General features: G+C 35.9%; 1 protein-coding gene across 3 annotated transcripts in view; it reads right to left on the bottom strand.

Moving 5' to 3' along the window:
- The window catches only part of LOC121407344 (deleted in malignant brain tumors 1 protein-like), a 104816-nt gene that overhangs the window by 10813 nt on the left and 81760 nt on the right, over positions 1-12243 (bottom strand). The gene's annotated exons all lie outside the window — the stretch shown is intronic.

Raw genomic sequence — 12243 nt, 5'->3', positions numbered from 1 at the left:
AAGAAAGCATGAATGATTATTGAAAGGTCAAATCATATTCCAAATCTAACCAAAATTCATTTATTAATCAATTTCAAAAGACAATATGTAAAAGACATGCATCAAGTGAGAAAATTATAATTGAACCATGCAAACATTTAATCACTTTTTTTAAAAAGTGAGAACAGTAATATTGTACCGTATGAACAAGACATCGCTTTTCAAGTGAGAATGGTTAAAATTCTATAAATTCAAAAAATTGTCAATTTTTGAGTAAAAATAGTAAAGCTTCTATCATACATACAAAATATTACTTCTCAAGTGAGAATGACAAAAATTGTATCCTAGAAAAAAAATTGTTTTGAGAATGGTAAATATAGTGTCATATTTAAAATAAATGAAAAATGATAGTAAAACACCACTTTCCAAGCATTGAATGGTAAAAAACCTACCTATGTACTCAAAATATCATTTCTAAAGTGTGAACGGTTAAAGTCGTATCTCATCTCACAGCTTGAAGTCATTGCAAGAGTATGATCGGGTGGTGCCCTAAAACTGTCATGTTATCCATCATCCATTAGATTAAGCGTGTCCGTGACAACTATGTCCGCAGGATAGCCATGTGGACAATGTTTAGAGCTAGTACATGACCAATTCAAACAAATGGGGGAAGTAGCATATGATTAGAATTCCTACAATGAAAACCTATCAATTCTCAATCTTGGGGAAAAAATGATTCTCATGATGAAAAGCAACAATTTTTCGTTCCATATTATGATCATCTTCGTCAGCAGTATCTCCATGGTTATGAATGATCACCATTATTGTTATTCTATGAAGATGAGGACGTAGCACTCTTAATTGTTCTGGATTCAATTTTTATATTAAGGTGCTGCGCAGTTTTAGTGACTTGTGAATTATGTTATCTACATTAATATAGATTTCCTTTAGTGTATGGATTGATCTCTAAACTTTGTAATAAAAACTGGCAGGTATTGTGGTTCCAACAGTCTCCAAAGACTTGGCATCAATTGGTGTCAATGTAGCACAAGATATAAACACCATAAATTTAACAACAGCCTGATGTTGGTATCAACATCCAAATTTATGTAGTGTTGCATACATCAGGAGGTGTTTCACAAAGACTTGAGTGTGACTAAAAGTTGCACTTAGATTTCTGATTGCATGCAGAATAAAATGCATTTTTTAGTTCAGATCATCATATGGCTGAGAGGACACACAATATAGTTAATGAGATTGCACATTAATGTATGCATTGGCATTTAATGCATATCTTTAAGTCACACTCTTAATGAAACACACTTTGGGGATTATCTCTAGACTATCAATACCTTTGGTCTGATATCAGATGCAGAGAATAAAGATCATAGAATAACAAGTGGAATGCCTCTGGCCGTCTCACCTGCATCACGCGGTTCAATATAGCAGCAGTGCTGTCTTTGCATACTACTCTAACTCGCACAAGATGTTCAGTGATACATGGTTACTCTTATGTCCTCTTTTTAAGAACTAGACCAATAAACTTACAGAGATATGATGGTTATTCAACAAAAAACCCCAACATGGCCAAAGTTCATTGACCTTACATGACCTTTGACCTTGATCATGTGACCTGAAACTAGAACAGGATGTTCAGTGATACTTGATTACTCTTATGTACAAGTTTCATGAATCAGATCCATAAACTTTCAAAGTTATGATGGTAATTCAACAGATACACCCAATTCGGCTAAAGTTCATTGACCTTTGACCTTGGACATGTGACCTGAAACACGCACAGGATGTTCAGTGATACTTGGTTACTCTAATGTCCAAGTTTAACGAACTAGACCAATAAACTTTCAAAGTTATGATGGTAATTCAACAGATACCCCCGATTCGGCAAAGTTCATTGACCCTAAATGACCTTTGACCTTAATCATGAGACCTGAAACTTGCACAAAATGTTCAGTGATGCTTGATTACTATTATGTCCAAGTTTCATGAATCAGATCCATAAACTTTCAAAGTTATGATGGGAATTCAACAGATATCCCCAATTCGGCCAAAGTTCATTGACCCTAAATGACCTTTGACCTTGATCATGTGACCTGAAACTTGCACAAAATGTTCAGTGATGCTTGATTACTATTATGTCCAAGTTTCATGAATCAGATCCATAAACTTTCAAAGTTATGATGGGAATTCAACATATATCCCAATTCGTCCAAAGTTCATTGACCCTAAATGACCTTTGACCTTGGTCATGTGACGTGAAACTCATGCAGGATGTTCATTGATACTTGATTAACCTTATGTCCAAGTTTCATGAACTAGGTCCATATATTTTCTAAGTTATGATGACATTTCAAAAACTTAACCTCAGGTTAAGATTTCGATGTTGATTCCTCCAACATGGTCTAAGTTCATTGACCCTAAATGACCTTTGACCTTGGTCATGTGACATGAAACTCTAATAGGATGTTCAGTAATACTTGATTAACCTTATGGCCAAGTTTTATTAACTAGGTCCATATACTTTCTAAGTTATGATGTCATTTCAAAAACTTAACCTCAGGTTAAGATTTGATGTTGACGCCGCCGCCGACGGAAAAGCGGCGCCTATAGTCTCACTTTGCTTCGCAGGTGAGACAAAAATAACTAATTTCATGTGTTTTCACAAAACTTTCAAGCCAAATTTAAATGAATTATTTCTAGGCTGTTGTCAGCAATCATACCCTTCTCAAAACCAGGGGGGGGGGGGTGTTTGAAAAGACTGAAGTATGACTTACAGTCGCACTTAAATGTCTAGCTGCATTCGGTATAAAAGGCATGACCACAATGGTTAGATCATACGAAGAGGACGGACACGAACAGGGTATTGATCAATAAGATTGCGCAATGCATTGGCATTTAAGTGTGACTCTAAGTCATACTTAAATCTTTGTGAAACACCCCCCCCCTCCCGGATAAGGTATGACACCTTTATATATTTAGGTCATTATAGTGTCAGACACCTTAAAGGAAATCCATTAGAGTCAATGGGATGATTCAAATGACTATAGACTGTTTCCTTTGCGCATGTTTTTTTCGTTCATTGTAGGTCACAAAACCTTTTAGAATATGAAAGCACAACCCTCGCTCTATACGTAGTGTCCTAAAAATACACACATCTAAGATTTATATTCATTTTCATTTCCTTCACATGTTTTGAATATATTGCAACAAGATGGACGTATGGAACTCATATACAAAAGAAACACATGGAACTATATTGCTTGTAACACAACTGAAAAAAAACTCTTAACAAAAGCAGATTCAATGCTGAGTGTCTTTAAATGACAGCCAAAAGAAGGACAAATGAGTTGAAAGAAAATCTAACCAAAGGCATCATTTATTCAGATTGTAAATACAGTAATGAATATATTAAAACACATTTGCATCTCTTTTTTCTTTTTATTTTTTATCTCTTCCTTTTCAATTTCGAACACCTTCTTTCATAAAAATCATTACGCAAGTTTTAGAAATACATAAGAATGTCAAGAAGTTTCGGGGTGACTGTGCACTCCACTTTTCAAGAATTAAGTCTTTCTTATAAGACTTTGTATGAATGCAATCAATTTCTTGATGCACATCTCCAAAAAAAAAAAGATCATCTTCAAAGACACTTCTAGAATGTTATATATCTGATACAACTGCCACAGAACCAAATGTGCCTCCTGCATGCATGGATTCCCTATGGTGTAATTTACGTGATATTCAAGGAGTGGAATTTGAGCATTTTGATGATTTCCATGCATTTTATCCAGCTTCGAATAGCTGTCTCCTGAGTAATCGCACATTTTGCGGGCACAGATTAACGTACATCCTCGTTGCATGTGACTGTGTTCAATCAAGACTTTTCAAACCAAAAACATGTTTTTCAAAGAAGTTTAGTTCAAAGCATAGTTTCATTCACTAAATGCTTGAGTAAACCCTAGATGTAAAACTTTGTTTTCTCATTTTGTTTTTAGGTCTCACTGATTTTCTTCAACTTTTGGTCAATTTCTTTGTGTGGGTTACTGCAAATCATATTTGATAAGTTCACTTCAATGCATTTGAGTCCTCCTTTATTTAAATGTAGGATGTATTTTCTTTATTCAAGCTCATAAAAAAACATCTAAAGATTCATATCATTGATTTTTGGGTGGCAGGTGACATTTATTCTCCCCTTCTAATAAGGTTAACCTATTGAAATTATATTTGCTTTGAACTCTGCTCCTCTGAGTGTATATCATGATGGTATCGAGCAAAAACTTATGGTTTCTAAAAAAAGGGAATAGCAAAATGCTACCATCTCTCTTGCTTTCCTTCACTCCTATAGCATCCACTCTTTGCAATTCACTCCATCTTTCTCTCTCTCCCTCTCACACACACACCCCCTATCTACTAAACTTCCATTTTCTTTTCTTCTACTCTTTCTTCAATATATTCTCTAATCTCGATATATAATCTATTAACTAAGTTTTTGATTCCTTAAACATCCCTCCTCTCATCTATTCTATCCACTTCTTATCAATTTTTCCCGTATAACCCTCATTATCACACAATCTCTCTTTAATAATCACAATTTCTCTTTATTAATCAATTACCATTTTTGTCTTCATATCGATGGTCATGACTGAACTCCATTTTTGAAATAATATTCCATTTCCTGTGCCAGATTCCTTTCTCCTTCCATCTCCCCTTCCTTCAACATCCACTGATATTGTATGGAAATGTGACCAAATTCCATTAAATGCCAGCCTAATATATCATTACCATGGCGATGACGCCACGATGAAGATTCACACCCTCAGATCAAGGCTTTAATATTAGATTATATCAATCACTCTATCAACAAGTTCATGTACAGAGTGTCTCAACAAATAATGCATTATAAAACATCATGCATTTCCAATTACACCATGATTAAAAAATACATATATGAAGGATTTTAGCACACGTATACCAATTGCTCTCCCAACATAATAGCGTAGAGGATGTCAGAACAAAACAACTATCACAAAGCATCTTGCATTTTTATTTCTGACCAATATGCAGACATACAATGAAGATTACCAGTCAGTTTGCACTAAAACTATGAACCTCCCTCTGACCTGTCCACAGTTGTATACAGGGTGTCTAATAAAAATAACGATCCAATCTCAATGCAGGAGTACAACAATTTGTCTCTTGCTCCATGGAATACTGGCTATCTACTGCTGAACTGCCTAAAAATTCCTTTCTTGACCAGGGTGCCGTTTCATAACGGTGTTCGTAAGTTAAGAGCGACTTTAAGAACGACTGGTGATCCTTTCTTACGCGCTAAACCATCGCCAATTCAATATACATATATATATGTATATATACATCTCACCGCAAGAAGAGATCACCAGTCGTTCTTAAAGTCGCTCTTAACTTACGAACAGCTTTATGAAACACCCACCAGTTGCTCTTTATTTGTCAAACTTTTCAGGAGCTCCTTTCTCAGGGTAAGACTGCTAATAAAAGCAACCTGAAAAATCCCCCCTCTTTCAATAGGGAACTATGCATAGAAATTTGATCATTGATTACACTGCAGACTGTATTTGTTCTGAAATATTAACAGAGTTAAATATTGCCCTTGCACAGGCGATTTAAGTTGCCCATCTAGTCAGACCTAATCGATGCCCAAAATCTCTTCAAGAGGTTAAAATGGCAATTAGGCAGTTTCTAACTCAGTCACGATGATGTCTAAGACTTTAATAAAACAAGCTTGCTTCTTCTCATTTGCTTAAACTCTGCAACTCCTCTCAACTTTTGATTAAGAAGGGAACATAATCTCCATTACTAGAGGAAATCTATGGGTCGGTTTGCAGAGCTGTTACTGATAAGATCTGCAACAATTTCTTCCCCTGCCTCTTAATCCTTAATTTGTAGGTAATGCAGGAGGACCCATGAAAGTGCAGACACCTTCTTTTCTATCCATCAGACTCCAATGGAAACGAATTCTTGTAGGATTTGTCTTGATTACTGGGTTCTGCAAATAACCGCCAGGTTATCACCCACCTCCTCGTCTGCGAATCTAATGACGGCTGACCCTATGGACCGCTGCCGGACATTGCCCGCGGCTTCCCATCACGTGATCCCAATGCTTGCTACAGCATGGGTAACAAGTCCAAAGTCAACAATCCATGCCCAGATGTCCCAACAGGCCAACGGGATTATTACGCTTTCTTCAAGCTTTTCTGATCCATTTTATGATAGATGTTCATTTTGAGATACCTGCATGGATGAAGGACCATGCATTATTACATGGTCACATTGCTCCCCCCTATATACCGCCCTCATGACAAAATCTTCAAGAAACATAGAAACAAGGGTGTGAAATTTCTTCCTTGGGTGAAAACCACAAACACATACATGTAACTCATGCAAGTCAATTGAAGAGACAATGTGACCACCAAATGACCATACAGTTTTCTCAGATGCTGAACTTCTTCTCAATTCCAATGAAACTTTGAAAGGGTCTGAACCCGGTCATTCTCGGTTATTCCCAAGAATATATTTACCTTGGGTTAGAGCACTTTTCATTGAATTCTTAAAGCTTATGCAACTACTGGTATTACCCCCCCCTCCAAGTGCATTTCACAATCTGTAATAAAAATGAATGCACGAAACCCTAAACCACTTGTGATTAGGAGTATATGAATAAAATGTGTAAATTGTATAGATTTGATGACTTTATATTAAAATTCATTTTGATCACATACCTGATAAAAAAATATTTTTTTTAATATGAAAACACTACTCTCAATCATGGAATGAGCTGAAAATCTCAGGATATGATCTTTGTCTGTAGCTTTATGACGTCTTATGACTAAATAAGGGCATGTTCACTGTCGATTTCAAATTTAAACAGCAATATGAATTGTGATTTGAAAACTAATTTACAAAACACAAACACAATCAGCGCTGCACTGTTCAGTGTCGAAAATATACATTATATATATCTATATATGTTGTCTTTGAATTTCCCACTTTAGTTAGTGCAGCTTTACTGTGCAGTTTGACTCATCACAATAAAGGTCTATTCTGGCACTAGCTTGTGTAGGATTCCACTGTGAGAGCAAATATTTCAAACTCAAATCGTTTTCAATGTCATAAAATCTGAGCTGATCATGTTTACAAACATTTCTTTTTCGGCATTTAAATTTTCCTTCTAATCACGATCTGAAAGACATTTACTTTTATGACTGGGAATGGGGAACACTGAACACACCCTTTCTTTCTCATTAAGTAAGCACTTAAAGGGCATTGCCACCTGTGTATAAAGTATAAAAGTTCAAGAATTATGATATAGATATATTCCTAAATAAAACATAAAAGTTCAAATGTTCACAAATAATCAACAGGACTGTGAAAAAAGATTAAACGGCTAAACTACACGTTTAATATCTGTATACAAGATTAAAAGTGAGTATAATTCACAGAATTTATCCTTCTTATATATTCAGGCAGACAGATTTTAAATCTTATGATGCAAAAGAATATTAAGAGTAGCAAAAAAAAGAAGAATCATTTAAAACATAAGTGTAATTGAATAGATGCATGTTTCATCCAATTTGAAAAGAAATAAAATATATGCAGAGATCATATAAAACCACTAAAAGTGTTTCAGCTATTGTTGACATGACTCTGACATGACTTATATTCCAGTTTCCACAGAAGATCCTAAAAATGCTGATAAAGATACAATGTAGGATATATTCTGGGCCCTGTTTTATAAAGACTCATAACTACTGTTACTTTGTCATTACAACTGCTATAACATGGAAACCTTGATAGTGATTGGCTGTTGAGCCTGTTACCATGGTAGTTGTCATAAAGGCAAAGTTAGAATAATTGTGATTCAATAAGAAATGGGCCCCTGGCTAGATGTAAAGAAAAGATGTCTGTTAAATTTTCATGGCTTCTCCCAGGGCGATGTCCCTTGGTCATTCAACTCACCCCAAACACTGATCTATTTTTGTTACTATTTTATCTGGGTTGCATCAAAATTATGCTCCTTGGGAGTATTGTGTTATTAACAGGCGTTCTCACTTGCAAAAGTAATCAAAATAAAGCCTGTGTAAAACTCTATAGGAGTGTCAATTTTCAAAATTACTATTTAATTGCTTTCTAAAAGATTAAACTACAGAAATCAAATGCAAAAATGGGGAACAAGTCAAATGACCAATGCCTTTGAGAGATTTATCATTTCAATTCCTGTACCTTTTGCAGCACTTTTCAATTGAAATACTTCATAAAAGTTTGTTGGTTATATACATTGGATACCAGTCACTTGACACTGGGGTCTTTCAGATGTTTTTACTTCAGGGCAAAAATAGTGTAAAAACTACACCATTCGGTGTTGAAAGAGGAACGCACCAAGAAATTTACACCAGTGTTAAATTAATGGTGTTAGTTAACACCCAATAATATCAGAATTACTATCAATCTTTGAGATAGACTGCAGAACCCTTTGAAGATTATAGCAGATGATGATGACGACCCCAGTCTATTTGCCTCTTGGCATGCCAGCACACGATATATAGGCCTAACTTTCTCTGCTCCCTGGGGAGCATTCAAACAAAACTTCTAAGACTCACTGCTAAGCATACTACAAAAATTATGAGTTGCTTTGACCTGCCCTTATTCACTTGCAAGATTTTGAAAGAATTCATTAATAAATCCATAGTATACTGTCAAAAATTGCCCCCAATTCTATCAATCTCAAGCCTTTTGAAGCATTTTGCAAAGCTCCAATTATGAAAAAGGTTTCATCAATTTACAACATACCTTTATTTCATTAATTGCCTGAAGCATTGAGCAAAGTAGAAATAAAATGGCACTAAATAAAAACCTCATGTATTATTATCAGTACCCTATGCATCAATCCCCCTGAAATGTGAAGTCAACGAGGCAACTGCGGATATTACCAGCCATAAATTTCCCCGCACATGAATTTGTGAGAAAGGGGAATGCACGATGAGTTTATATACTTCATTATTGTGATCATGATTACAAAAGCACTCATGTGAACTAGGCATATTCTTAAGCTCCTAATTCATGATGAAAAAGAATAATTAGTGATATCAAATTACCGTCTCTTTGTGAGGTCTGTTCATGTTAATTCCATTATTCAGTTCAATGCATTTCGGTGATTGGATTTTCTACAAACTGTATCTTTTAAAGTAGATCATATTCCACAAAGTTAGAGTTTTGCTAAGAGTTTTATCAGGCAAATGTTATTTTGTTATGGGGGGGGGGCTACTAAGGGTCAACACACAACCCCCTGCCTAAATCTGCAACATTAGGTGGTTTCAAACCGCCTTGATCATAAGAATCCCTGTTAAATTACGAGAATTGTTTTAGGCTTAACAATACCCATCAATTATTCCTGAATTCACACTGCCCCGAAACACATCCTTCGGAATAAGTTCTTGAAGTTACGAGCATGCGCAGTATGGTCTGACAAGTGGGCAAGGCGCGAGATTCAAAATCACTAGCTCAGCAGCCACCCACAGAGCCCGCGCCCAACTATGCTGGGCTAAAAGTTCCTGTGAATTGCTTTCACTTTGCCAAAATACCTGCGACCTTGGAAAAATCCCTGTGAAAGTTCTCGTAACCTACTATTTAGTGGGTATTTTCTTTCGGGAAGATTACGCGTAATTTGCTTTCACATTGACAATATTACCTGGTATTTTCTGATCAGGGTAAATTTCCCGATCAGAAAATACCTGGAACTGACTAACTTTGAGGCGGTCTGAAAACACCTATTGGATAAGCTTTAACATTACAGTGAATGGGGATTTTCAAGGGGAAACTTCATGTACAAAACACAACATTCCAGTAACATTCATTAACATGTTCACAAAAAGACATTCATAACTCTATCCATAATGCAAAATGTTCATAACTATCCAACCCAAGAATACTACCATTTTCACCTTCCCCATGCCTGCCCTCTCCTTGTGCATAAAACAACTTCCTTCTACAATCCAAAATATTGCATTCGTATTTTTTCATTTTTTTTCAAATTGCTCTTTGAACACTATATCTTTCAAATTTAGTCACTGCATAACACAAGCATCCTAAAATTCAGCCCAATTCAAACCATATGCAGTCATCTTATTTTGGTCAAGATTCTGGCTAAAGTAATAATATAAACAATATGTAGAACCATAAAACAAATCCATTACAATATGGTATTATTTCATACTTTCAACGTTAAAAACAGTTGTATGACATAAACCCATGCTTTAAGTAAATGAACTGGAAAGTGTTAATGGTATGGCATGAAAATATCTACAAGACCTTGTCACACCTTATACACCAGCTCGTAGCCTAAGATCATAACACCAGCAACTTCTTAAGACTCCCAAGCAGTCAGTCGGCAAGCCCTGAAAAAGTAGCTTCTTTTATCCAAGTGATATTCATGACTATAGGGTTTTTGCATTATTAATGAGCTTGGTGCGAACCAAAACACCTCTTTTTATTCTACCATTGCTGCTCTAAATATTAACCAAATTTCATGTTTTTGGTATCTTTGTAAAGAATTTTGCATGGAATTTTTAAAAAATGTTGTAATATAGGGAAAACTTTTGATATAAAACATGAAAACAAAATGAAACAAAATGATTTTTTCATGCAACAAATGTTGTTGTTTTCACACTTGATTTCTGTTTGAGCACAAATGATTTTAGATCATAATAAAGCTGAAGATCTACGCTTTAATATGATATAATTTGTATAAGAAGATGTATCTTAGATGGGTCAGCAGCCAGCTTTTCATAGGCCAAGTACATTTAGCAGCTCAAAAACAAGAATACTGCACTCTGATTGGTCACAGAGACCACACACCCACCACGCAAATTCCAATGTTCCCCACACTGGGCCTCTGCAAGGTCACACTCACCATGTGGTAAATCTTCAAATAACCCGCGCCTGTTGTGAGAACATTATTCAGCCAATCAGAACTCTGGATTTTATGTTACTCAGAAATTTAGAAATCTCGTCTTGCATCTTGATGGAAAAAGCTGGCTGCTGACCCATCTAAAAGATGCCACATATCAAGAGTGATATTAGGCGGTTTCAAACCGCCTCGATCACAAGAATCCCCGTTAAATTACGAGAACTTTTTAAGGCTAAAAAATACCCGTTAATTATTCCTGCATTCACACCGCCCCGAAACACATCCTTCGGGATAAGTTCCCGAAGTTACGAGCATGCGCAGTATGGTCTGATAAGCAGGCAAGGCGCGAGATTCAAAATCACTAGCCCAGCAGCCACCCACGCCGCCGCGCCCAACGACACGCTCGGCTAAAAGTTCCCGTAATTTGCTTTCACATCGCCAAAATACCTGCGACCTTGGAAAAATCCCCACGAAAGTTCTCGTAATTTCGCCAAGTACCTACTATTTAGCGGGTATTTTCTTTCGGGGAAATTACGCGTAGTTTGCTTTCACATTACCAAAATACCTGGTATTTTCTGATCGGGGTAAATTTCCCGATCAGAGAATACCTGGAACTGGCGAACTTCGAGGCGGTCTGAAACCACCTATTGTAAGAAAGTATAGAGTTTGAGCTTTCTGATGATATAAATAATGTTGGTACCTAAAACACAAAATGGTGCACAATTTGCAAGTGAAAACAGAGGAAGAAAATTCTGTTTGATGCATCTTTTCTGGTAAAAAATTCACTTATTTATCAAAATATTTTATTCAAAAGAAATAACCAATATGAAAGAGTAACATTAACTCTTCCCAATACAAAAAAAATAATCAATTTTACTCCAGGAGAAAGGGGTTAAATTCTTTGAGAAAAAAGTCTCACAATTCACGAGATTTTGCAGGGACATGAATTCAGCCACGAGAGGACTTGGATAAATCTTGCCCATTTGCTCATTAACACAGGGGCTTGCCGACTGACTACAAGACAAGTGTAGCAGAATAATTTGCTATTGAATTTAAGGATTTTACCATCACTGGAGAACTTCAAATTTAAACTGAGGTCTTATCTTTTCTAACAGTATTAGTTATTGGCACTTTGACACTCATTCTTTCTTTTCTTGTGCGCCTCGGAATAGAATATTTCTAGACAGATGGTGCTATACAAATGCCTATTATTGTTATTATTAACTCAAAAAGTGGCAGACACGTTTTAGGTACTACAGAAAACATAAGAGGGGCTTTAAAATAAATGGGATTTAGACCATGCACTT

This window comes from Lytechinus variegatus, chromosome 2 (genome assembly GCF_018143015.1).
Source record: "Lytechinus variegatus isolate NC3 chromosome 2, Lvar_3.0, whole genome shotgun sequence".
In the NCBI taxonomy this organism is placed as follows: Eukaryota; Metazoa; Echinodermata; class Echinoidea; order Temnopleuroida; family Toxopneustidae; genus Lytechinus; species Lytechinus variegatus.
This window is presented reverse-complemented; position numbering and strand designations above follow the sequence as displayed.